General features: G+C 47.3%; 1 non-coding gene and 1 pseudogene across 1 annotated transcript; both read left to right on the top strand.

The window, feature by feature from the left end:
* Positions 1-2,731: 2,731 nt before the first annotated feature.
* The window catches only part of LOC144139269 (uncharacterized), a 193,342-nt pseudogene continuing 168,179 nt past the window's right edge, over positions 2,732-27,894 (top strand).
* Trnat-ggu (transfer RNA threonine (anticodon GGU)) lies at positions 10,573-10,645 on the top strand. Its single transcript has one exon. It is a non-coding gene; the product is annotated as a tRNA-Thr (tRNA).

Below are 27,894 nucleotides of genomic sequence, written 5' to 3'. Positions count from 1 at the left end.
TCCTGTGACAATATATTTTGCCTCAAACGTACCTGTAGTTTTTTTTTGCGCTACACAACGGGGAGATGTATGACAAGTACCAGCGGTTCACGAGTTCCGAATGGTTATGACTAATTAAACCACTTGGTTTTCGAAGGCTCTGCGGGACGCCCTGCGTCGGTACACCGGGCTCTTTTTGGGTCCGTTATCTCGCTGCGCTGCATTATTCCGGCAATCGTACGACCTCGAGCGTTACATCGAGCTACGACGACAAGGCGAGCCCCTAAAGCGCTCTGTATTTAAAATTTCCGCCGCGAGCGAAATCAGCTCGGAAGCGCCGCGTGGCGGCCGCGCCCCGAAGCGCAAAGCAGCCTGCGACGGTAACTCTGGCCCGCGAACAGATCGAAGGCAGCCGCCAACAAGCGGCCCTTTTGAGAGCAGCGTTTCTTTCGCCGTGTGGAGAGGAGGACGTGTTGCGTCGAACAGACTTCACTGATCGTGCCTTGCTTTTATTTTTTTTTTCAAAAAACTCTCGCTTTTGTTGTGCTCACGTTGCAACCGCATCTGCATTGTGTCGTCTGCAAGCGACTTCTCCTTGCTGTCTGCACTAACGAAAAAAAGAGAAATCGTCTGCTCCGCAGCTGCAACGCACGGTGCACATGACAGGAATCTTGCAACAAGACTTCGTTGCACCGAAAGCGTACATCCAGGCTGCTAATAGTGCTAAACTTCATGGGCGGGCTGACCTACAATGTACTGACGATCAGTTAGATGCCGTGCATAATTCTTGTTTTCTCAAAGCAGACGACAGTCCTCTTGAAGAGACACAGGCATCGCGATTGTGACCCAATCACTGTTCGTTCGACGGTCGCTGCTCTGTTATTTGCCGGAAGAGCCGACTGCGTAACAAGTGGATGTGGGACGGCCTGCCCGAGGGAATAGTGCGAAGTGCACTGACGCGAGTGACGACTCGGATGAGCAATCTACCAGTGCAGTTGACAAATACAGCACTTCGTGGTCGGGGGAATGTTGCGGAGAGGATTGGATTTTTATGTCCAGTAATTCGCGTGGGGACTACGTGTGATCGAAACCAGGTTTGTCTTCGTTGTCGTGGAGGCTGCTGTTTCGCAGTACAGAAGTTCGGGAAGTAGACGCGACTGTCATCGAGGGACACAGCGGTTTTTTAGGCGACGGTGACCGGTGACAGCATACGAGGTAAAAACCGCAATTTATTCAAAAATCTGTGTCGATTCTCGCCGTTATAGTCATTTTTCTAATTTTTTCAAAGGTCCATTCATAGGAGAACATAGAAATATTCATACAAGGGCAAATCTGGCAAAGCTATTTTCTTTTGGTGCAGTGCTCTTGCGTCTGTACCATCACCAATGTAAGACAGCTAATTCCCAGTTCAAGTGCTACTAGAAAAATGTCATCAAGCTTTGTCATCTACTTCACCTGCATAAACGCCCCTTGAAAAGCCGTGCAAAAAATCCTCCGTCGCATGCCCCCGCGCGAGGGACACGAGTAAATGCAGAGCATTGGAGTCGTTTACGTGGTGTAGGGTTGGTGGTGGTGGTGGACGCTGATGTTGGATTGCGTCGCAGTACTAGTTGAAGGTCTTGCTTCCATCGCTTATCAACTGCGACCGCCGACGAACGCAAGAGAAGAGAGCGCAGGAGTTGACTGGAGTGGAGCCCGCGCCAACCCGCTTTATAGGGGGTGGTTGTATTGCGGTAACGTTTAGTGTTTGGGGGGTTGGTGCTATCACGTGTACACCACGCAGCTATCACGCCGCTAGCACGCCGCTGAGTCGCCAACGCACGCCGCTGACGACGTAGTTTGAATGAGTCGAGGATATAAGGCGCGTTCGTAGCCTTTGATTCTGTGTCGTTTTGTGGCGCAGTGGGTAGAGCACCATGTACCTTGCGTTCCGCCCGCAGGGTCGTGGGATCGAAACCAGGTGCCGGTAACTGTTATTTCTTTTTCTTTTTATAGTGTAGGGGGAGGCTTGCTGCTGCGGACGCCGACGCACGGGTGACATCATGAGTTATACAAATGCTCTGCATTTAAAATCAAGAGCTTAAAAGGTATTTCCAGACTTTGTTCTCGTGCCGACGGGCATCAACTTGTAGGAAGCAGACGTGGAGCGGATGCAGCTTCCCACAATTTATTGCAGAGCCCTGTATCGACACCATCGCCATCGCAATCCCCAGCGCCACAATCATTATCAGCGGGGTGGCGCAGCAGCGTTAGCTTTGCCACGCGCCTCACAGAGATCGAATGCGACTGCACGCCTGAGTGGTCGCTCGTCTTAGTCGCTCCTTCAAGTTCTGACCGGGACTACGCAACTCTCAAATAAATGTAGGAACCCGCTTCCTACAAACGTAGCGTCATCTCGAATTCAAGATTCGAATTAATTTATGATAATACAGTAAATAGTTTCCACAAGCTCAAACCAGGTTTAAACAAATCAAGTCATGTTTTGGGAAGCGCAACAGTGCAAGAAACACTAAAACATGGCGTAAAATACTCGCGCACTGCCTTATTTTATTTAAGCCAGGTATACTTCGACTTCCAGACTACCAGTGCCAGACCAAAAGACTACCTGCTTGTATTTTCGAGGGGCCTTCTGAGTATTCTTTGATAGAGGCTTTCCTACACGGTTCTGCAGGAAAAAACCGCTTGAAGACGTTTCTTCGTTGTCCGACGCCTAGCAGGCTTATGGTCCCGTGTGCGCACAGAAGAGCATGACATGACATCGGCCGATCTTCACTCCAGACGACGCAGCTGGGTCGCATATCTCTCCTTGAAGCCCGGTGAGCATTCGCCGGCAGCAGCGACTCTGTCCGGAGGAGGTTACGTCATCTCCGAGGTCAGGGCCTCCGGGGTCCTGTGCCACGGCAGTAGACGTGCCAGCCTTACTCGCGGCAAAAAGGAGGCTCATGCGGGGTGAGGGGGGTGGGGATGGTTTTCCCAAGAAGTCTCGCAGCTGGCGTCTCCACCTGCAGCACAGAAACAGCAACAACACCAGCAGATCTTCGACCCCAGCTTAAGGGAAAGGAAGCGAAATCGTTTCGGCAAATTCCGGTTACGGTTCCGTCTCTCCAAAGAACAAGACGTCGCCGTGGATGTCTCCTTGCAGGACCGGGAGTCATGCCGCTGCATCGGCGGCCACAGCTGCTCTCAGCCTCATCGCTTCTCCGGTCCAGCCTGTGCATAACGAGAAAGGCGAAACAGTGAGTGGCTTCGAACCTTGCAGCATCTTCTACAGCAATATGGTTTACTGATATCAACAGTGGCGTTTCTGTCGTAAAATCGTAAAAATTGTTAGACCTTTTAGGCCTGAATGGACATCCTTACACTGTGATGCTTCCCAGATGTACTTTATTGGGTGCGTAGACCGGCTCATTGTGCGCGACCCTCCTGATAACTTACTGTGATAACGTTTTATACTTCTGGAGTCAGCTTAATTTACTTGTTTATTGTTCCGGAAATGGCCGAAGAGAGCGGGACAGTTTTACTGTTCATCAAAACGCATTCTATGATGTTACGATTGGGTGGCAATCATGGAAACGTGTATTGTGAATCGGCTATTATGTTTATACCGGCGGCTTAATACCGTAACTAAATCGCGACAACTGGATTAAGAAAAGCGATGCCATTTAATTTGTGCAGGTTGTTTTGCAAGGGAGACACATTTGCCTTTTAAGCGTTGCCTGTACCTTGGCGAATCAATAATCAGCGTTTGAGTGTGACAATGGGTATTGCGAATGAGTGCCATTCTACGGCAGTGCAATACCTCGGCACGAAGATGCTATGTTTAAAGCTCCCAATTAAGGTAGTAGCGTGTGCTAAAGGGCATCATAACCATACGTAGCTTCTTGACCCCTGTGGAGCCAGCTTTGGGGTGAAAGGATGGATTCATAGAGTACGATTGTGTTGCTATCTTCGTTTTTCTGGCAGTGACACTCAAGCGGCGGAGTCGTCTCGATGGCCTTGACTTTTTGCATGTATAAATAAAGCAGGTTCAAGTTGTGACATCAATCGGTTCTTTTGTTTATAGCTACGAGCTATAAAAGTCTACGCCCAAACGCTTGGTAAGCAACTTTTTGGAATTGGGGTGTAGTTGCGTCGACAGTTATTGACACACACAAAAAACGTGTGCACAAAAAATGGCGCGCAAAAAGGGGGGCATGTGTTGGTATGCAAAAAAGAAGTCGAGTAAACGATTTCGGGCCTGTTCCATATGAAGACGTAACTCCCCCTTACTCTACCCACCTCTGCCGAATGAATATGTGTGGTACGCGCATTACTCGGCGTTGCCGCTGCTTGAATTTTTATTGGCTAGGATGGCTCTAGCCCACGGAAGAGATAGGGGGTGCGGTGGTATGGTACGTTGCAGCCAGTCGTCGCCTTAGAGAGTGGTTGATGACGTCGCAGGAACATGCAAAATGGTATTGAGGAGTCGTAGAAGGCAATGTTGATGGGCAGACGTGGGGCTGGAGTCGGTCTAGGCTATGCCACTCGGGCTAGACCACTTTTGACGGATAAGTAAGCGATGAGGGTCGAGAGGGCTAGTAGGCTTGAGAGAGAGAAGGTGGAAAAATTGCGTTATTGAGAGAATTTGGTTTAGGCAGTGCCAAACAAGGTGATGGATGGTTTCACTATGTCACACCAATGATAGCGATGGCGTCATGTTAACTCCTAGATATTTGTAAATGCACGCGTGGTAAGTATGAACAGAATTAAAGTGAGTGCAACACTTCCGATAAACTCTTTTCCTTTTTCTTTTAGTCAGAAAGCACAGTGAAAGCTTGAGCTATCGCCAGCACAAAGCGGCATTGCGTGATTTGTTCATCGCATCAGATCCGATTTCCTTTTCTGTTTTTCATATGCGGCGATTTTAAAAAGTGGCTATGGATGGCTTTTGTTGCTGCAACTTAAAGTAAACCGGCCAATAGCCGCTATATTGCTATAATGACATAACACAAGGGCTGAAAGATTGCCAACACCGGGAAAGCCGGAAAAATTTGTTTAAGTAAGTTTCTAAGCTATCTATCGAATGGGATTAGAACATTAATGTTTGGCCGAGGTACTTCTCGACCCCTATTATAAGTACTTGACGAGTTTGTTGACAGCGTTATGCAAAAATTTAGAATATAGAAAAAAAGTTTAGAATAGTGTTGCAGGTTCCTTTTATAGCGGTAGGTTGTGTGTGTGGTGGTGTGTTTGTGCACGAAGTGTCTTTGCATTTTGCTAGGTTTAAAGATGTATGCCATTTTTTGGACCATGAAGTGGTCGCGTCAAGGTCGCGTTGTAGGGTGATAGCGGCGTTAGGGGCATGAAGGGGAATATAAAGAACGCAGTCATCTGCAAATAGACGCAACTGCGTTTTTATTTCTCTGCGAAGGTCATTAATGTAAATAAATGACACAGGAAAGGCAGGAAGTTTAACCAAAGAGTCCGGCCGGCTACCTTAAACATGAAAAATGAAAAAAAAAAAACACGATAGGGGAGATTGAAAGAGAAAGAAAGGCTATAAAAAATAATGGGAAGGGCAGATTTAGGAGCAAAAAAAGACTGAACGTAAGTACAAAAAGAACACCACGGACAAAAAGACCTAAAATAAAACAGATAGTCTGACCAACTGGGCGAGTGAAAGACGATGAACGCTCGTACTGTCCTATAATTGTTCAGGCAAACCTGTTGCCTTTAAACAACGAAGTAAGGCTAACGTTGCCCGTCGCAGTCTCAATAGGCTTAAAAGCCTCTTGGGACTGTGACGGGTGACACCTGTGGCACAAAATATTCTGCCCTGCAAACGGGAGGGAGTTGAACTTTCGGAATGCGGTTGATAGGTGCGACCTCTGCATGGGTTGCCTATATCCTTTGTCTTAACACACGCTGTTGTGGCAGGAGGGTTTACCCAAGGGTGTAGACCATGTGATTTGCAATGAGCTTTTAAGAATAGATGCTAAAAATGAGGAGCCACTGTGCCCGACAGAAGTGAACAATCAGCGAAGGCGCTGGGTATACAAAAGCAAACAAACCATAAAATCACTTGAGATAAAGACATGCGCATTAGAATAGTTTTACGTTGCCCGAAAGGAACGGATTCCCGATAAACGACTGTACCGTGATTTGAACGACACATTAAAGGGGCTATGAAGACAACATACAGTTTTGTTTCGTTTGAAAGAACTAGCGTTTAACAGCTCCAACAGCTTAAGCCTGGAGACGAAAGACATTTTTTAAGCGAAACAAGAATGTACAATAAGAAAAGTTTAAATATTCGCGCTACAGTGACGTATTATGTGTAAGGGTTACGTAATATGGGCAATCACTAAAGCACAGTGTTAACTCCACGTTATCGTTCCGGTGATACGATCAAACGGAACTAGAAGCCTCACCACGATTACCCAGTCACGTTTCTTGGTGGTGGGTTAGGTTGGTGGCCAGGAGCTGCCTAAATGGTATTATGTGACGTCACAGAAAAATCGCCAAAAAGTTTACGGGGTGTTGGAATTACTTCGTCGGTTTTGCCTAATGTCTTGGTCACTCAATTGACGTTTGCGATAAAATTGCTATCATTGCTAACTCCAACAAATCAAACGTTAAAAAGTGTTTTCAACGAACTAAACTTGTATTTCATCTTCACGGCCTTTTCAACGACTCCCCCTTTCAAAGTGACCACCGTCGCGCGTGATGTGGTGCGTGATGTTCATGAACAGAAGGCGCGGCGCGAGTAACCGCTATTTAACTGCACTGAGTTTCGCCAGGTCAGCTGGCCTTATGGTCACACCTAACCAAACGTCTAGGAAAGAAAGAGTACAATACCTCTTAGAGGGTAGTTTCTGCACACACCGCACACTCTGGACGTTTTGACCATTGTTGTCCGGAAACGCATTTTTTAGCACTCGCAACGCCGAGTTCGTCCATTCTCTCGATCTTGGAGCAATCACCCGCATACCGGGAATGATCACACACGTTGAACGCGTGTCCCAGTACATTGAGGAGAAGTGGATGCTTTGCGTTGGCTTCATAACAGTTTTGAATCCTCACAGCATGTTATCTGCGTCTCTTCGCAGTGTATCGGCTTCGCATAGCGCGTATTTTAGTCGGATTGCACGCCGTTTACGCTAAGCTCCTATTACACGACAGCATCTGCAGCCCAGGCTTGTTGCTTACGCTCAGCTGCTCACGCATGATCATGGTCGATGTTTGCCGCACGAAGCTCATGCGCGGTTTTTCGTCATGAGCACGCTGAGCATCTGGAGTCTGGATGTGGCGGCCGCCAGGAAACGGGTGTTCACGTGTTCGGTGGCTGGCTGTGCACGTGTTCGTGGCGCGGCGTGTGAAGATTTATTTCTAAGTGCAGAGCACTGTAGGGGCTCGCCTTGTCGTCGTAGCTCGCTCGCTGGACCCAAGTAGAGCCGCACGGCGTTCCGTCGTAGCGGCTGTCGTCACGACGTAACTCAGAGGCGTCGAAAGCCAAGCGGCTTATATAGTCATAAGCGTTCAAAACTCACGAACCGCTGGCGCTTGTCATACATCTCCCTCTTGTTTAGCGCAAAGAAAACTGCAGGTACATTTGAGCCAAAATACACGTAATAAACCAGCAGCGCCGCGTTAAATTGGTTATGAACGCTCTTTGGGTTGGTTCTGGCGATAGTAAACGAAAAAAAGTGGCAGTGCTACGCTGGCACGTGCAGGAGGAAAAGCAAGCACAAAAATACCAGAACTCCCGCTGGCGCAGTTTCAGGAAGGGGGCGCACGAGCAGGCGTGCGAGGCGGGAAATTTGCATTGCATTGGGTGGTAGAAATGAGTGGTTGACGGTGCTACAGCCCATAATGCGAATCACTGCTCTGTACTCCCGACACCTTCCGCATTGAGTGGAATGGGTTTAATTTTTTCACATGCGCGTGTGGTCCTCTACCGAGAGACTGATGGGGAGGCTTTGCGTTAGTGGCTGCCCAATGATCATTTGTTTCTTTGCTTGCCTTTTTTCTTTTTTGCTTTCTAAGCTGTCGGGGGACACGTGAGTGGTGGTGTAGTGTTTACTCTCTTCGTTTCCACCTGTTTTCTGTGCATGGAGGAAACGGAGAACGATGCGTCACTGGAGAATTAACGCTGCCTGTAAAGGGTGCATTTTCTCGGCAAGCAGCTTTATGCGGGGAAAGCAGCTTGCCGGTGTGATCTGACCTCAGTGAAATTTTAAAGCGAAGCTTTTCATGTCTCACTTATAGAAACCGTCCCGTTAGCAAAACACACTGCACGAAAGCCAACTTTAAATATATTATCTGAAAAACGATGATTATGATAAGATAAGTGGGCTCACGTGAAGTGCCCAGATGAAGAACGCTTCGCGTAGTGGGAATCGAACCTGGGTCCCTCGCGTTATAAAGCCAACGTCTATCCGATTGTTCTATCCTGGAATGGTTTAACCAGTTGGATTTTAGACTTCGCCTTTGACTTAGCGCAAATTCAGGCTGATTATTGCGCAATCAAAAGTCCTGACCAGGCAGTATAGGAAACTAAACGCATCCATGCCCATCAAAATCGCTAACTTCATCACCATTTTCATTGTCATCGTGACCACGTTCATCTACCGTAGCAAGCTGGGCCTCTTAGCGCGGCTGACATCGCCACACTCAATAAATATCGTTCTTTCTCTCTCTAAGTTGCACAAAGATCACGACCCATCCTGTGCGCTCCCAAGTTTGTGGGTTACATTCGCCACTATATTTTCTCTTGCGGGGAGAGGATATGTACACACGAAAATATACGACTGTTTACTGCTCACATATCGTTGGTAACGTTTCGTGTCTCACGAAAGCAGCTTGTTTAGCCTGGAAGGCCTCATCAGACGCGACCTAACGAGGAAAGATAGGAAAGAATCCATAATAACAGCAGAACCCGGTACGCGACATACGACGGTCGCAATCACACCCCGTGTCATCATCAACCACCTGGCTGCTCGAGAGAGGATGAACGCGATATCAGCCACTCCCTTTTTCTGGGCTTTATCTTCGTTCAGACTCATTAGTATCTACTAACGTATGAAGTTCTGTTTTTCCTCACCAAGAAAAGTACTTCGGCGGCAACGGAAATGTTGAAAAAGTAACAGTGAAAACGCCCACCCCGAAAAGCTCTCTCTCACCATCAGAGCTGCGTGTTGCAGACGAGGAGTGTTCTTCGTGTTACCGAAGTTTCCCAAGATCTCCGACACCGGAAATCCCTTCTTCGAGAAGCGAGTTTCTGTGCACACTCGAAATAATGAAACCAGAGGCCTAATGACGTGTGTCCGGCGTAGGCGTACGTGAACTTTGCCCCCGCTCGTGTCGTTAGAGGAACGACTTCGTTAGGTATCCGCTTACAGGAAGAAACGATCTCCACTCTGTGCGAGCCAAGTTCTTAGCTCCATCTAGGCTATTTTTTTGTTTGAGAACCATTTTCTTCGTATCTTTGCTTTAGAAACCTAGCACATCAACTTTTCCAAGAGTTGTAAATAAAAAAAAGTAGATAGTCGTCAACTAGGTGGACTAATCCAGAAGAAATGTTTACTCCGGTAAAAAAATAACCCCTTGAAAGTAGTTGCCGGGCAAAAAAGTTCCAGAAGCGTTGTGAGTGCTGCCTACTCTAAGAGAAGCATCATCTGGAGATAAACCACAAGTGAAAGTAGCTTAATCGTGTAGCGGGAAATAAACTTTCTGACGTGTGGAGCTTTTCTAGCGGCTGGAATCAGCGAGTCCAAGAACATGACAAGGACAAGTGCAAGGTATGATGTTACGAAGAAACCTGTTGCCAAAGAAAAATAAAAAAATAAAATAAAAATGGCTCATACTACGTGCACTGCGGGAGGGGTTTTTTGTAGAGTTAGGTGCCTAAATTGCGGTTTTAAGTACATAATATACCTTATTTATTTGAAAGTATTAGTGTTCTCTCTTGTCGAGGTACAGACATTGGAGCATTTAAAAGACGCCCCAGTCGTTTCTATTTTAGACGTGCCCTGTTTCACTGCATCTTCATTTACGAGTGGAATCGTTTATTCCTGGGTTTCAGATAGAGAGAGGAAGTGAGAACTAGTGAAAGCCAGACAGACAGGCAGACAGATAGATAGATAGATGGATGGATGAATATGCACACACACGGATAAATAAATACACCAGACCGGTATTCTGGAGGTCGTGGGTTCGGATCCCACCTGGCGGGCATTTTTTCTCCACTTTCTTATTTTCCAAATTCTTTATCTTGAGCTACTACATCCTCCCCTTTGCTTTCTGAGGTCTTCTTGACTGCCAATTCTTATTTCTGTCTTATTTTCAACGAGCCCCTCATTTCCTATTCTCGATTCGCTACATGCATAGCGAGGGCCTCGGTTCTGGCAGTCTTGGTGCCATAGGGAGCTTAAGAGGGTTCAACGCTGGTCGACCACTCTCGACATGTCGTAGACGCTCGAATCACGGCCCGGGGGTTAAAAAGAAGGTCCCCTTCACCCCGAGTAGTCCGAGTGGCGCTGGCTACCAGCCCCAAGCGCAGGAAACAAAAACACCTGAAGGTAAATACCCCAGAAAATGGAGGCTAAAGTAGCCCCGCCGGTAGCGTAGTGGTTATCGCGCCAGACCGGTATTCTGGAGGTCGTGGGTTCGGATCCCACCTGGCGGGCATTTTTTCGCCACTTTCTTATTTTCCAAATTCTTTATCTTGAGCTACTACATCCTCCCCTTTGCTTTCCGAGGTCTTCTTGACTGCGAATTCTTATTTCTTTCTTATATATATATATATATTTGTCTAAATGCAACCGAAGCTAACCGAACCGAAGCAACCGAATTTGTCTAAATGCAGCTGCAACTGAAGTGGCTACAAGGGCAGGCTTCTTCTGTTGTACGGGTGTTTGAGACGAAGCCAAGTAAAAATCGCTGAGCTGGGCAGAAGTCGTGCTGGCGGCCTTTGGCCCAGCTCTAACTAGGTCCAGCTGCCGAGGCAGAAGCCACTGTAGCGAGCAGTGTATTGCCATAATGGGTGGTGGCGCCGTTATCCGCTCACTGCTACCACCCATCACGCTCTTTGCCACCCTGTCTCACTCCTCTCTTTATGAACATGCAATTCAAATTTCCCGCCCTCTCGTGCACCCCCTGCTTGAAACTGCGCCCGCAGAAGTTCTGTTCTTTTTGTGCTTGATTTAATTTCGCATGCTTAGGGGTGCTCCAGGGGAGCACCCCTACCTGGAGGGGATCTCCCCTGAGGTAGGGGAGCTCCAGTCTGGTCTCTGCATGGGCACACTTCAAGCGTGGGCTCAGCTCTTGCAGGAGACCAACTCAATGCCATGACCGAACCAACAACAACTCACCCCATCACCCGCACAACGGCCATTCCTAGACAAAAACGTTGTCAGAGGCTATTCAACACAAAACAACCCGACGAAATCGACATTTGCTCCGCTGGAAACCCGGAAGCGGCAGCGGCCCTCCCTGCTGGAGGCCGAGATCCTGGAGCTAGAGGAGGGCTTCCAGAGCGCCGCGTGCCCGTCCAGCGAGCTGACGGTGCTCAGCAAGTACGGCAGTCGGCCGCGGGAGGTGGTGGTGGAGTACCGGTAGGATGCAGCTGTCATACACTGTCTTTTCCGGGGATAATGGTAGGCGGCCATTCTGTATTATACCAGTCTTATAAAGCTGTATTAACAACACAGATTTTCCTGTACCCATGCCTAGATTGATGAACTGGCTTACAAGGGAGGTGCTACTGCAACAGTCTGCACAGGGCGCCTGCTCAAACTAGCTTCGGGGCATTAAATCCAAGTTACAACCGCTTGAAAACCAGTGAGATGAGTTAACACCACGACCACAAGCTAAACGAGAGGAATGCCAAGCTGAGGTCCACCAGTCGCCGCTCAATACACAAAGAACAGTATTTTTTCCGCGTCAGATTTGTCGCTAGTCTGCGAAAAAAAAGAAGCGTGAGTACCACCGAGCGGAGCCAATGGCTGCGCGCATCTCGAACCAACCCGGTTTCTCTAGGTGGTCTTGCGCCTGGTCGGTGACGTCACCTCTTCGACAGTGCTTTGGAGGCGCGGTGAAAGAGGAAATGCGGCAGGGAAGCGCGTTGTTCGGCGGTCGTCGGCTGCTGTCTTTTCGTCTGTAAGGCGACAGCTGTTCAGCTTGTCACAGCCTGCTAAATCCAGAAGAGGGATGCGCGAGACATGCTGTCGCCACTGTGCGCTTCCCTACTCAAGTGGTAGTCGTGCCTGCAGCTGTTTAATTTGGCCACCGGACCTGCCGACGTCACCAACGATGGTGTTGCTCAGGAATCCCTGCGCACCGCGTCAGGTCAAGAAAAAAAAGAAAAAAAAGAATTACCTATTCGGTTGCTATATATATATATATATATATTGTTATATATATATATCGTTAAGGGGTTTATTGGTGCTCAGGAACACCGAGGAAGCAGTCAGAAGACAAGGGGCGATGCCGAGCCAGCTAAACCTCTTCTTCACAAGCTCCTTCTGATGATGATAGATGAGGTGTGCCAAAAGCACGGCAGTGATGATGATCCACGATAATGCGCGGCAATGGCGCTGTCAGGGAATGTCCCGTAGTCTTCGCTACAATTTCCCCCCGCGGAAGAAGACGCCATCCTGGCGGCGAATTACGGAGCAGACGAAACCAGAGGCTCGTGATAAGGTTTTAAGCGCTGCACGTGGACAGTCTCACGCCCACGGCGGCGGAGGTCCGTAGAGAGGGCCATAGGCTCAACGATGTAGTTCACTGGTGACGTACGCTCCAAGACGCGGTAGGGGCCATGATACTTGGCGAGAAACTTCGTAGACAATCCCGGGGTGGTCGAGGGAATCCATAGCCAAACCAATGACCCCGGCGAATAAGTTGGTGCCACAGCTGTGTCGTCGTGGCGAGATTTTTGCCGCCACTGGTCTTCAGCTGTGAACGTTTTCGCGAGTTGTCGGCACTCTTCCGCGTGTTTGGCGGCTTCTGATGCTGGGGTGCACTCCGAAACATCCGGACGATAAGGAAGCACGGTGTCGAGAGTGCACGATGGTTCTCGTCCGTAGAGTAGGTAGAAAAGGGAGAAGCCGGTTGTAGCCTTTATGGCCGTATTGTACGCGTACGTCACATAGGGGAGAACAAGGTCCCAGTCATCGTGGTCGGAGGAGACGTACATGGACAGCATGTCTCCAAGAGTTCGATTAAAACGCTCAGTGAGGCCATTAGTCTGCGGGTGGTACGCAGTTGTTGTGCGGTGGATAATACGGCACTCAGTGAGGAGCTTCGCGACAACATCGGATAAGAAGACGCGTCCTCGGTCACTTAGGAGTTCTCGAGGCGCTCCGTGGCGCAATATGAAGCGACGTAATAGAAAGGAGGCGACGTCTCGTGCTGTGGCGGTAGGCAGTGCAGCGGTTTCAGCATAGCGCGTGAGGTGGTCGACCGCAACAATGACCCATCGATTCCCGGCGGCTGTGTAGGGCAAAGGCCCGTACAGGTCAATGCCTACACGGTCAAATGGTTTCGCCGGGCAAGGAAGGGGCTGCAGCGGACCAATAGAACGTGACGGCGATGACTTGCGGCGTTGGCAGGTCGCACATGATCGGATGTACTTGCGCACAAAGTTATACATGCCTCACCAATAATAGCGCAGGCGGATACGCTGGTATGTTTTGAGCACCCCTGCATGGCCACAGGTGGGATCGGCATGAAGAGTGTCACAAATGTCGATGCGCAGATGACGAGGAATGACAAGCAGCCACTTCCGTCCTTCGTTGTCGTAGTTGCGGCGATATAGCAACTCGTCGCGAATCGTGAAGTGCGATGCTTGCCTGCGCAGAGCCCGAGATCCGTGAGCGGGTGACGTGCCAGAAAGCAAAGAGATGAGGGAAACAACCCAGGGGTCTTTTCGCTGCTCTGTTCGGATGTCGGAGAAAGAAAGTGGTGACATGTCAGCGTCGTCAGCACGGAGGCACCCGGAGTCGTGGGACACTGACATTGGAGAACGGGAGAGGGCATCCGCATCGGAGTGTTTGCGGCCGGATCGATATACAACCCTTATGTCGTACTCCTGGAGCCGCAGAGCCCACCGTGCGAGCCGCCCTGACGGATCTTTTAGTGTGGACAGCCAACAAAGTGCGTGGTGGTCTGTGACCACGTCGAAAGGGCGACCGTACAAATAGGGCCGGAACTTGTCCAGCGCCCAAACAATGGCCAAGCACTCCTTCTCCGTCACGGAATAGTTGGATTCGGCTCGGGTAAGGGTGCGGCTGGCGTAGGCAACGACGTATTCATCAAAGCCTGACTTTCGCTGGGCCAGTACAGCGCCAAGGCCGACCCCGCTGGCATCAGTGGGGACCTCCGTAGGCGCGTCAGGGTCAAAATGCCGGAGAATAGGAGGTGACGTAAGAAGTCGACGCAACGTCACGAATGCCTTTTCACATTCAGGGGTCCACGCAGAGAGATCGGTGGAAGCGTTGCTGAGTAGCTGCGTCAATGGCGCAACAACGGTGGCAAAGTTGCGGACGAATCGTCGAAAGTAGGAGCAAAGGCCTAGGAAGCTTCGCAGTGCCTTCATAGAGGTCGGCTTGGGGAACTCAGCAACAGCCTTGAGCTTAGACTCGTCGGGCAGGACACCGGCCTTCGAGACAACGTGACCCAGTATGGTTAACTGCCGTGCAGCAAAGTGGCATTTCTTGAGGTTTAGTTGTAGCTTTGCGCCGGCAAGACAGGTCAGAACTTGCTCCAGGCGCCGTAAATGGGTGTCGAAATCTGGGGAAAAAATTACGACGTCGTCCAAATAGCAGAGACATATCTTCCATTTTAGTCCGCGCAAAATGTTGTCCATCATGCGCTCGAAAGTGGCAGGTGCATTGCAAAGGCCGAACGGCACGACGTTAAACTCGTAGAGTCCGTCGGGTGTTATAAATGCCGTCTTTGTGCGATCAGCCTCTGCCATAGGCACCTGCCAGTATCCCGAACGCAAATCGAGTGACGAGAAGTACTCAGCTCCCTGTAGGCAGTCAAGTGCGTCGTCAATACGCGGTAGAGGGTAGACGTCCTTCCTGGTGATCTTGTTGAGGCGGCGATAGTCGACGCAAAAGCGTATAGATCCATCCTTCTTCGTCACTATAACGACTGGTGACGCCCAGGGACTGTTTGAGGGCCGAATAACGTCGCGTTGGAGCATGTCATCCACGTGGACATCAATAATGCGACGCTCTTTCGGAGAAACACGATAGGGTCGTTGTCGTAGCGGTGGGTGCGAGCCAGTGTCTATGTTGTGTTCCACTGCTGATGTTCGGCTGAGCGAGGCTTTCACGCAGTCAAAAGACGATCGAAATCGTTGAAGAAGTGCCAGCAGCTTAGCTCGTTGAGTTGGGGCGAGGTCGTTGTCGATGGCCTTACTAAATACTTCGGAGGTAGATGCGTCTTCTGCTGACACTGGGCTCAACTCCAGAATATCAAGGTGAGGTGGATCATCGGGCACGTCAACTACGGCATTATGATCGACAGGTTCAATCCAGCCGAGCGTTTCACCTTGCAGCAAAGATAAGGAATGGGAGTACAAATTTGTAACTAGCATGCGGCTAGCACCAGCGTGGGTCGATAAGAGAGCGGAAGGCAGCGGAAGACGCCTGCGGCGGTTGAAGAGCACAGATGGCGTAAAGAGCACAGTGGCGTCAGTGTAAGAGGCACAGCCCAGAAGCACGGAAACAGAGCACTGCGGCGGAATGGTAGTGTCCTCGCTGACGACAAGTTTAGCGGCGTTCGCTTTGTCACTGTACACGTCACACTGTGAAGTAAACTCAACCTCCGCGCGCGCACAGTCAATGACGGCATTGTGGCGAGCGAGGAAGTCCCAGCCCAGAATAACGTCATGGGAACACGAAGGTAGCACGATAAGTTCGATTATGTACAAGAGGCCTTGGATGGTGACACGAGCTGTGCACGCCGCCAAGGCTTGAATGTGTTGCGCGCTCGTAGTACGCAGCGAGAAGCCACCCAACGGCGTCATCACTTTTCTAATCATCCGACAAAAGTTTTCACTAATCACTGACACAGCAGCGCCTGTATCGACTAACGCCTGTGTTGGTCTGCCTTCTACTAATACGTCAATAACGTTCAGGGGGGAAAAACGAGGCCTTGAAGAGTTCGACCGTAACGCAGTTCTTGCCTCAGGAACTGCGGTTGCTAGTTTTCCTCTTCGGAAGCGGGTTGCCGTCGATGCATCGGAGAAATAGAGCGGCGACGCGGAGACGACGAGCGACGATTCCCAGAAGCGCGGTTGTCAGCAGGTGAGGGACTGATATGATATCCATCGGAGACGTCGTGGGGGACTGGCGGCCTGTTGGACAAACCATAAGTCGGCGGTCGGAGAACAGCCGTGGCTGGCGGTATGCGGCGGCAATATTTCGCGACATGCCCGGCATAACAGCAACGGAAACAAATTGGGCGGTTGTCCCACGTTCGCCAGCCATTGTTAAACTGGGCAGGGGGCCGAACTAGAGGAAATGGGGTCATCGGTGGTACCGGGCGCTGATAAGATGGTGCGGCCTGACGTGGAGGGACTCCCATGGTGTCAGCACACGTCATAATCGGCGCCGGGGGCGACCGGGCGGCAGTTTCTGCATACGTCATCGGCGCGGTTAACGCAGTCATGTGATGAGGATCCACAACGGCAGTACGCGGCAGGGCTTCAGCTACTTGCTCCTGAATCACCCTCCTGAGTGTCGGCACAACAGGGGACGGAGTCTCGGCAACGCAAGGCAGCAGAGAAAGCTGACGAGCGACTTCCTCACGGACAAGTTCCTTTATGCGCGACAACAATGAAGGGCTTTCGGGGTCACCAATCAAACTTGCTAAAATGTCGTCAGGAGCTGAAGGCCGCCGCGTGAGGCTTCGCTGCCGCCGAAGCTCGTCGAAACTCTGGCAGAGGTTTACTACGTCAGCAATTGAACGTGGGTCCCTCGCCAAGAGCATCTGAAAGGCATCGTTGTCTATACCTTTCATGACGTGCTTGATTTTATCAGCTTCGGCCATGGATGGATCGACACGCCTGCATAGGTCCAGAACGTCCTCGATGTAACTGGTAAACGTTTCACCAGTTTTCTGCGCACGGGTGCGCAAGCTTTGCTCTGCGAGCAGTTTGCGCACGGCGGGACGGCCAAAAGCTCTCAAGAAGCGCGTCTTGAACTCGGACCAGGTGTCTATGCCCGCGACGTTGTTATTAAACCATGTCTCGGCGAGTAAAGTTAAGTAGAAGCCCACGTTGTTGAATTTCATCACATCATCCCACCTGTTGTACATGCTCACGCGTTCGTACGCCGACAACCAGTCCTCGACATCCTGGTCTTCCGCTCCGCTGAACTTGGCAGGATCCCGTTGCCGGGTCGCGCCAGAACAGATGATGGTTGGGGCCGGAGGAACCACGGGCGGGTCAGGCATGGCCGTAGGGATGGTCCGACTGCGAAGTTCCAGGGTGGGGACAAAGACTCCGCACTCTCCACCAAACTGTTAAGGGGTTTATTGGTGCTCAGGAACACCGAGGAAGCAGTCAGAAGACAAGGGGCGATGCCGAGGCAGCTGAACCTCTTCTTCACAAGCTCCTTCTGATGATGATAGATGAGGTGTGCCAAAAGCACGGCAGTGATGATGATCCACGATAATGCGCGGCAATGGCGCTGTCAGGGAATGTCCCGTAGTCTTCGCTACAATATATATATATATATATATATATATATATATATATTAAAAAAATGTTTACTTCATTAACCGTAGTGAAAAAGAACAGAGCCTAACCACGCCCCTATGCCTCCTTTGGCGTTGTAGACTGCTGCCCTATCTTTCTGTATATATATATATATATATATATATATATATATATATATATATATATATATATATATATATATATAATGAAAGTGGGACTTCATTATAACGAGCACTGATATAGCGAATTATTGGCTATAGCGAGTAAATACGATCTTTTGTTGGTTACGCTTTATTTCAATGGCACTCATAATTGTATAACCAAACTGAAACCGTAAGCCGCGTGTGATAGCGGATATAACGAAGAATTATTTGACCAGGAGGCTGAGGAGCTACTTGGAAAAACCCTTAGGCATCCGAAACTGCAGAAGTATTAATGCGCTTTTGTTTGTGGACACTGTGGAAAGCTCCATCGTGCTCAGTGCTCTGAGTAGGCACCACATGAAGGTCACATCATTCATCAAATGAATAAAGACACAGGCCTTTTTTGTCAATTGAATCTTGTTTTGTTGTAATTTCACGTACTGAGGTTCCGGCTCATTCGGCTTCAAATGCAACAACTAGAAAGGTAAGGGTTATTTTGTTTATAGCGGGTTGGAAGCCCAAAAATGCATTTTTGTATCAAGAATTTTTGCGCGAGGCAGATTGTCGATTTGTTGCAGCCGATTTTTACCTCTACTGTTATAACGGATATCGGATATAACGAACTAATTTGCTGCCGCGTAATTAATTTGCTGTCCTAATAGAGAGAGAGAGAGAGAGAGAAGGCTGCAATAAGCCCTGCAGAGATTAATCTCATTAACGGCAGGGCTTGTTTCCTTGTTCCTTCACTTTCTTGTTTGCAGAACGGCTAGTCTGGTTAATATGGAGTCCTTAATGGCAGGTGACCTACTTTGAACGGAGCAGCATGAATTATTGGACACCTACAGGCATGGTCAAGAGGGGGGAGGGTTGGAGCTGCCACGCTGTGTAGGCTCTTTGGCGTCTTTTTTAACGGTGCCTAGTTCTAACATACAGATGACACGCCAATTAACAAAGTGGTTGGCGTCTTTTTCTTGAGCAATTCAGAATAGTTGCTGCGTTGAATCCGTCTGAGCGGTTTTAATGGCCTTCAATGTCTATCGTAAGCCTATCTACACAGGAAACAGCCTTTAATACCCTATTAACGAGATATTTTTCTTGATCAATTCAGAATAGTTGTTTCGTTTAATCGGTCTGATGGGATTTAATGGCCTTCAATGTCTATCGTAAGTCTATATACACCGAAAACAGCCTTTAATACCCTATTAACGAGATATTTAGCATCTAATATGTATGCTATCCATGTAAGGGCGACTAGCTGCTTAGTTAGCTGACACTTTGCAGCGACTGTTGCGATTCCGAAGGGTTGAATATGTGGATCCAGTAAAGCGAACTATCGTTATAACAAAAAATACAAAACCACACATCACGACCAATACAATACAATCAATACGATATTTTTTTTGTGCGAAAGATTGCCCCATGGCACAAGACATCAATACCATATCATACGATGCAATATAATAGAATGCAATACAATGTACAAATAATAATTGATACAAAAAACTGACTTGTTTAAAGGAGGTATTTAGCAAAAGACGTATGTATCTCTCATTTCTATTGCTTTTCTTAGTCCTGACAGCCGAGGGTAGAGTGAAAAACGCCGAAAACTTTTTAACGAACTGTCTCTTTTAACGAAGGCCATTTTTCTGTCGCGGTTACTTCGTTTAATGAGGTTTTATTGTATTTTCGTTTCCAGCGAACGCGTTTCAATATTCCTCCCAGCGCTTGCGTTCTGTCGCAGGTGGCCTTGACTTGGACGTTAGATATTAATTTTCGATACCTTTTCGAATGGGAGGACCTTACACTACCCCGTCGTCAAAAAATGTGCACGCTAATTATGCATGTAAATGATTGCGTCCGTTGGGAGGAAAAACCATCGGTGCAGTCAGGGGAGTAATTAGTTTATGAATATTGATTTATCGCATTTATAGCGAAGACCCAGTGTCTATGTGCCGTCAAGATTTTCCACTAGTTTCTTCCTTCGCCGAACTCTGTGACGAAAAAAACGGAACAAGAAGAACGGAGAGACAAGCAGACAAAACAAGCCGCATAAAGACCAATGCATTCTAAAATGAGATTCACACATTCAAGACAAGCGGAAACAAATAAGGAAGTGGAAATTGAATGAGCCAGAAAGTTATCATAATTAGCCCGGTGTGTACTGGATATTTGTTTCTCCTTGATTTATTTTATCTCATCGTCGTTCCTGGGGTTAATAATGAATAACTCCGCGGTCAGCGGGAATTCATTTCTCATTGTCAAACATTCACAGTACTCGGTCGTTTATTCACACATTGAATATGCGCCAGCACTCAGGGCGAAAGAAGGCAGCTTTTCGAAGCAGCCATGTCCTCCAACATATATTCTGCCCACGCTTGTAGCTTCTTTTTTCCGAGGGTATCAGCTTTAACAGATGTTTTGTTCTGTGTTATGCGGTATTCCTTGGGGGGCTGTATTGGGGCTTCTGTCATTCATTCCTTGACGTATGACATTTGTATTTCCTGCGAGCTTTTTCAATTGTTTCTTTTCACACCATATTTGCCTGCCTTCATTTTCTTCAACAGCTTGCAATTATAGACCATGTTTTCTATCATGTAGCGAATTACAGACGCAAAAAAATTGTATCTGAGGTTGAGAAAGATTTGGTTCTGAGAATCAATGAGCTCACAAAGTATTTTTTTTACATCTCACGGCAAACGATACGCGGTGGTAGTTGGAGAGAACCATGGAGTTTTGGAAATATTTCTGATTTCGTACCCTGCAGCTAGATTTGGGCTTTTATCAGTTGGGCTAGTTCGACATACGTCGGGTAAATTAAATGCGAAAACAAATGAGAAAGAAAAACTGTAAAAAGGTTCCGGAGAGCTCGGCCCTAACAGTGCTTGAATGTTTGCATAGCTGAAGCAAGCTTTGTACTATTGCATAACCCGCGTTGAATACGAAGCCACCTTTTGGTAACAAGGTGTATGCGGACGCCGCCACCACATTGGACCTAATTTTTAAATGCACGATAAATCCCACTTTGCTGCCTAAATGTGCCTTATGTGCAGCACAGACTAAGCCAAATATCTTCCATTTTATTTGGTCTCGTCCAACGTTCTCAACTGGAAGAGAAGAACCCCTCAAATTTTAGGCAGCCCCACAGTCACTAGAGGTCCATTTACAGCTAATTAGATACGATACACAAACCCTTAAAAGGGTAACAAATAGCAGAACATGCACATGTTCTCTTAATATTGTCATGATATTTTACCTCTTGTGTATTCATTCGGTGAGTGCGTCACGCCACTCACGCGCATTCCCATTGGCAAGCAAGTGATATTAAGCGGCAACATACTTTGCTGCTCGACTAATGCTTATTGTGTAATTAGGGTGGTTATGGGATGCTGCACCAAGTGGCAGACGTAGCCTGTGCGCTTCATCCAACATCGACGCGCAGCCCTTGAATGTCGCTAAGCTCGCGAAGCCTGCTCTCGCCAGCTGCCCCCTCCGCCTCCTCTTTCCGTACGATCAATAAGCCCTTTATAACCCCGGAAATAGCAGCACAATTACGTTATTAATAAATGGTTGTAAGAAGAAAGTGGGTAAGATCGATAGTTAAAATTTTTGAGAGGGCAACAATGACCAATTGAAATTCATTTTGTGGTTGTTGCTCTTGAGATGGCCAACCGCATTTAATTTTCTGAAGAGATGGGTAATGATGGAATGCAGGGCTCTTTCTTATCGCTGATTGCAGTGCGACCCACTTACTCGTCGAGATAAATTTCGCAAAATGAGCTCCCTCTGAGAGCCAGCATTTGTATGGTTTTCCGATAGGAGAAATGGGAAATGATTTACGGCAACAAAAGTGGAGGGTTGGAACAAAGAGGTGGCATGATCGGCCAATTAAATGGCCTGCGCAAACTGAAAGCCGATGATTGGAACTAAGAAACTGCGTGATTGGTCGAATAAATGACTTGCTCTAATTTAAATAGCCGAAAAATCTATTTGACCAACAAAAACGCAATGGGCCACGGAACTCACCGGGGGGTGCATGCTTTTGGATATTATTACTGTTTTGCAAATCATTATTAAGTCAGTGGTTAGGGCCAATTATTTTGTTGAAAGGATAACTTCGTAGTGTAGAGAAAGCATTAAGACTATGCACAGCTGCGGGTGATCTTAAGTTGCTCGCTAATTCAGGAAGTTTATAAAATCGATTTTCCCAAGTATCTTTGTTTACCTCTACTGAAAATGCACTACTAAAACAAAAGGAAATAATTGTTCGTATCTTTAAAAGCCGCAGTCTGACTTTAGGGATTTATATAGACTTGTACAAAGCATTCTAATCAATCAGCCATATTATGTTGCTTAAAAAAATTGCAGTTCTACGGAGTGAATGGCGGGGTGCTTCATTTGATTGAGTCTTACATAAAATACCGGAAGTAATATGCATCGTTAAATGAGTTTTCTTCAAAATGGGAAACCATAAGCGCAGGTGTCCCTCAGGGCAGTAATTTAGGGCCACTGTTTTTCACAGTGTACGTAAACGACCTTCACACATTATTTCAAAAACCCGAACTATGGTGAGTTTGTTACGCAGGCGACACCAGCCTCTTAGTCACAGGAAGGAGTAATGGCGAAATAGAAACAATCTCCGACCGTAACCAACATCAGCTCCTAAATTGAACGTAACAAAATGTCTGAAACATTAACCAAGCAAACGCAAAGCTATTCTTTTTAGCCAGAAAATAAAATTGTAACCTCGCGTAGAGTAACATTTGCCACTGAACACATTGAGGTAGTAAAGTTTTAGGGGTTCATCTTTCCAGTAATCTGAGTTGAGATAAAAATGTCGAAGCAATAAGTAAAACGGTTTACTAAACTATAGGCCTAAAACGAACTTAGGTTGCCCGTCCTTGAGCGCATAAAAGTTTTCCTATATAAATATTTATTTCTACCCCATATCCGATATGCTCATTTGGTCTGGGGAACAACTACTATGAAGAATTCGAACACGCTTTTTGTGTTACAAAAAAGCGTTGTGCGAATCATTGCAAACGTGCCAACTTTGCATCCTACAGCAACGATCCAAGAACTGAACTTCTACTAAAATACACAGACTTCTTGGCTCACTACCGCCACGAACGCGAAAGATTCCCGTCCCCACATCCCGAACTAACCCGTACCGAAGCCACCACTCTGCGCGAACTACCGACAAGCTCATACCCGCACGGCACCGTCCTACACGCCATCCACCCCACCCTCTATCCCACCAGCTGCAAATTCTGCACCCAGCCCAGCACACTACACCATATGGTATCGGAGTGCTCACAAATTCTTAGACCCTCCCCAAACACCAGCCCCACCTACGAGCAGTGGGCGGCGCGGCTGACCAGATCAGACCTCTTTGACTAGCGAGACCTGGTACGAAGAGCCAGGGCAGCCAGCGAGGACCTGGTTATTCCTCACTAAAAAAGACCCCCCCAGACCCCCTGACATCACCACCTAAAGCTTGCCCTGAATAAAGTTTACTCCAGCATCTACAGCAGAATTATTTCTCCAAACCATAAAATCAAAGTAAATAATTTTTATGACTACCATTTAGTGCGTTCATTTTGCTTCAGAGTGAAGAATAATGATCCGTATCTGGCTGACCTTCTGAGATAACGATGAAAACAGCTTTTGCATGACACCCGCTTTAAAGGGATATGATTTGTACCACTACCACGCCAAAATTATTTCATGCAATCACTATCTTATGTCCTCCTACAACTGCTGAACAAATTTGAAGCGGAAAACATTGATATGGCTCTTTTGCCAAAAACCGTTTTCACAATTTCGTTCTTTGACACGTTCACGTATTTGATTTCTTTTGTTCTTCAACGGATGTTCACAACTGTTCAAGGCAAAGTTGCAGAGAGAGGATCCTTTTTTCCCTTTTTCTTTTCCTTTGCCATCACGAATAGACAGATAGCGGGTATCTTTTTTTTTCGTGTTCAATTGCGAGTTTAACTGTGTTCCTCCCTGCGTTTTTGATGCGTATGCTGTATAAGGTTATACGAATGAAAATCTATACTGCGTGCGAGTATGTGTAACTTGACTTTTCTGTTCAAATCTGCGCCGACCATTGCTGTCAGTACTGGGCCAGCCAACTCGTCAAGCTGCTTGACACATCAGCTTTTTGTGATTGGTTGATGGATTGTAACAAAAGGAAAATATAGATGTGATGTGAAAAAAAAAAACTGCACTCGTAAACCGATATTCTGTTTTATCAGCCGTCTCCCTCCTTGACCCGCGAACTTATTTCCTTTAATCGACAACTTTGTAAACAAGAGAACGCATCAAGAGTATGTGCAACTTCTTGGTGAATTCAAATTTGCTTGTTAATTCGGGATTGATAAGGGAGTTTCTTATAATCAGGGTTCAAATGTACATAAAAACCGATGTTGCGTAATATTACCTATTCCATTCCTTGAAACGTGTCTTGTTTCGTTCAATAGAAAACTTCGAATTAAATCGAGATACAGAACCCATTACGACTACGCCCAAATGCGAGATATCTGACTTTGTTCGATAATTCCGGACATTTCTAACATGGTTTTTTTTTTTTTTGAAAAAGAGGTTCAACTTCCCACGTATACCAATATTGCGTTCTATCGATCATCTGATTTTCCCGCGTCCTGGATGCCGTCAGCGAAAACGAAATCGTCTTGGAGACCTGCATCGTGGTGACGAAGTCTCTTGCGTCCATTGACTGGATGCTTACGCTGAAGCTCTCTATTGCGAGCGCGATTCTGCTGTTCGCAACGCTTCGTCTGACTAAGTCGTCGTAAGCAACTTTCGCTGAGAAGCCTTCGCAGTGCGGCATAAATCGAGGTGACTCCACCCGTCCTTCGTCTTTTCCATACTGCCGGCGAGGCATGGTCGGTATACAGCAGCGGCTTTGGAACCGACGAGACCTCATTCGAAGCGCGCCATGAATGGAAAGCTACGACGACATCACGACATCCCCTCAGCATTCGTTACGGACTGTCTTGCCGGCACCAGGAGCGTCAAGCAGAGATTTGAATTAAGTGCTCGTAGGTCACGTGACGTGTAAGGCACGATCGGAGCGCGGAAACCGCAGAAGTTTAAAAACATTGCGTGGACAGCTCACAGTGTAAAACGATGCGCAAGCTATTTGTTTGCGAAAGTCGATTACAGAGCCGCGAAAAAGAAATGCAAGTGTTGTCTCGTTGAAATTGTGATAGCGGGGTGGCTGGGTAAAAAAAAACAGGAACTACGGTGTTGGCTTTCACAAGCGAAACTCCGAAATCAACCTCTGAGTAAATAAAAATGTGCCATTGATCAGCGTCCCACTTAAGCTTCCAAAAGCGATAGCCTTAGATGTCTCATCAAGCCTGACAAGTGGCCTTTGTCCTCGTCCTCGCCCGCTTAATTACTGATAGTACCGAAATTGCCGACACTGTAAAGAGAAACCGAATAACTAAAAACACATTTGGGTTTGCGCGGGATTTGAAACCAGGCCCTTGAAGCCGGAGCCAGGCCCCCTGATAATGCGCTGATCCGGCACCCCGCCAGAAAGGGACAAAAATTAGTATGCGGGGCCCGTGAGAGGTGAGCGTGACGGAATGTGAGTCCAACTAGTTGCACGCCGCGGAAAGAGGGTTGTTATTGCGGGGCAGCAGTCGCGTGAATAGCTGCAAATATGCCCGTCGAAGAAGCTTGCGTTAAAAGACGAAGAAATCAAAGTGAAGAAGAAGACGATAGAACGTTGTAGTAGTAAAGGGACAAACAATATCTAATCTTGCTCTTTTTGCATCTTCAAGATTAGGACGATATTGGCATTTAGACGCTACTTCTTCCGATGAACTCCTATCCTTTGAAGAGTATCAACCTTTAAATTTTGGTGGTAACGTTCATTTTTGTGGTTCTCAGGAATCCGAAGTGACCTTCACCGACCTGCGCTTCAGAATTCCAAGGATAAATTTCTATCTATAGAACGGGGCTTTGACCTACGGAGCTACGTGTGCGGTGCCAGGTCGCTGAAACAATCGAACATTTTTGTCTCGGCTGTCGCTGCTTCTCGGGAGCTAGAAAAACTTTTTTTGAAGGACCGTATTGAGCGCTTGGGTTTGACTCTATCTGTTCCACTTATATTATCTATTGGCGCAACAAATTTGGGGTATGCAAAAAGGGACATATATATAATTGAATACAAGCTTTCCTTTCAGCTTCATGTCATTTGAATTGCGTAAGGGTGCTAATTATTGGTTTATTGGGGTTTTAATCACAACGAAATTTCATTTTACGGCCTCTGTCTATTAAGGGATAAATTAGTATTTTGAGGGCCTCATGAATTACAGTAAGGTATTTAGCCCTGGTCAATACCTCCTTCTGGGTACGTGGAAAAACTTTGAGGGCATCATAAACATCATAAAACTCGAAATAAAGAAAAGAAAGAGAGGCCCTCCTGAGGTAAAGCCCTGTCGGGCTACTCTGCATTGGGCGAAGTAAAGGGGAAGTACAGGTGTGGAGGTGCCAGGTTACTATGGCGGAGAACGCTGCGATTGTAGAGAGTTCCCATAGTTCCAGTCCATTGCCAGTAGGGACATCCGACGAACGTTGGCTGAGTTACATGATGCAGAGCTCAGAGCACAACTCAAGTCGTATGAGTACGTCGAGCGTCGCAATGCAACATCGTCAATCGACACTCATGGTCTGCTGTGGACTCTTATGCACTTTCAAACATTAGAGAATTACCCCAAGAAGGGGCTCTAAATGTCCAATACTTGAGGCGTTTTTTTTCGAAATGAGGCAGACCCAGAAACCGAAACTAGGCAGGTCGGATAAAACTGCTCTGACAAGAAAAACTTGGCAACTTTCCCCTAAAAAAGGGTTGGAAAGGAAATATTTGAGATAACGCTCTAAAATCGTGTGCCCAGATCGTAGTTCATATCGAAAATGAGCCCGATCCTGCGGTTTAACGGATCAAAATGGCTTGACTCTTTTAGCTTGACTTCTGCTTGACTGTTCAGACTCTTCCGTGGGTGTTTTCGGCAGCTTGAGATTTTTGTTTGCTTTTCAGAGCTCGCTGATTATGAATACAGACGGGAATTAGGAGATCGGCGAAATATCTGTCCCCAGATGTCAATGTCGAAGCGAACGGAAGGAAAAGTGAACGAAATGAAACTGAGATATGTCAAAAATGATTTCGTTTCTTCTCCCCCCTCCCTACGAAATAACTCTAGTTATATTTATTTTTTTTACTGCCATATTTACCAGTTTAGTACAGAACTAAATAGCCGCCGCTTACAGCCGCTGGCAAATCTCTCCCCTCCCTCTGGGAGTACGAACCACTTCATTAAGGTGAAGAAGATATCTGCAGCATTCTTGGGAAGCGGTTTGTAAATTCATCGCAGAGCAATGAAGACCTTGCTTACTTCATGAGTGCCTTCAGGCGTGCCCAATAAAATTACCCTAGGGAAAAATTAGAAAATAGCTGCAATGGTGCCAAGAGGCCTCACCTGCCCTCCTTGCGTACTTCTAGAACTCTTGAAGCCTTGTTTCATATTCGTAATGCCTTTTCCTCCAATACGCAATCGCACAATGCTTGAAAGTCATTTTAAATAAAGTTTGCATAAAAATGCCGTATCAGCTCGAGTGTTTCATTTCAACATGAGCCAAATCCAAACTTATCACCCTATTGTTACTCATATTCACGGCATTATTTTTATTTACTAGTGGCCATAAACTTCCCCTAGGTGAGATGTAAAATATATCATATAATAGCTGATAGCGTTGCATTTAGGTCCGGTAACAAACATTCGCTTCTTTCTCAAATTCGCGTTAGGTTGATCCGGCTCATTTCGAAAAATACCACGCCTCACTTGTGAAACAATCTTTGCGGCCTGTGTTTGCACACCAGAAAGCAGTGATAGGATTGTTAAAAAGTCTGATAATCGCTAAGCTATCGCCTTTAACGCAGCCACCGAGAAACATTTTCTGGAGAGTTTTCATTGCCCGTGTCCTCAAGGTACAGAAAGCTAAGTAAATAGAGCCCTATTAGGTAAAAAA

The sequence above is a fragment of the Haemaphysalis longicornis genome, unplaced genomic scaffold (assembly GCF_048455015.1).
Source record: "Haemaphysalis longicornis isolate Haplotype H1 unplaced genomic scaffold, Haemaphysalis longicornis Haplotype H1 scaffold_5, whole genome shotgun sequence".
In the NCBI taxonomy this organism is placed as follows: domain Eukaryota; kingdom Metazoa; phylum Arthropoda; class Arachnida; order Ixodida; family Ixodidae; genus Haemaphysalis; species Haemaphysalis longicornis.
Note: the sequence above shows the minus strand (reverse complement) of the source record. Positions and strands in the feature narration are given on the sequence as shown.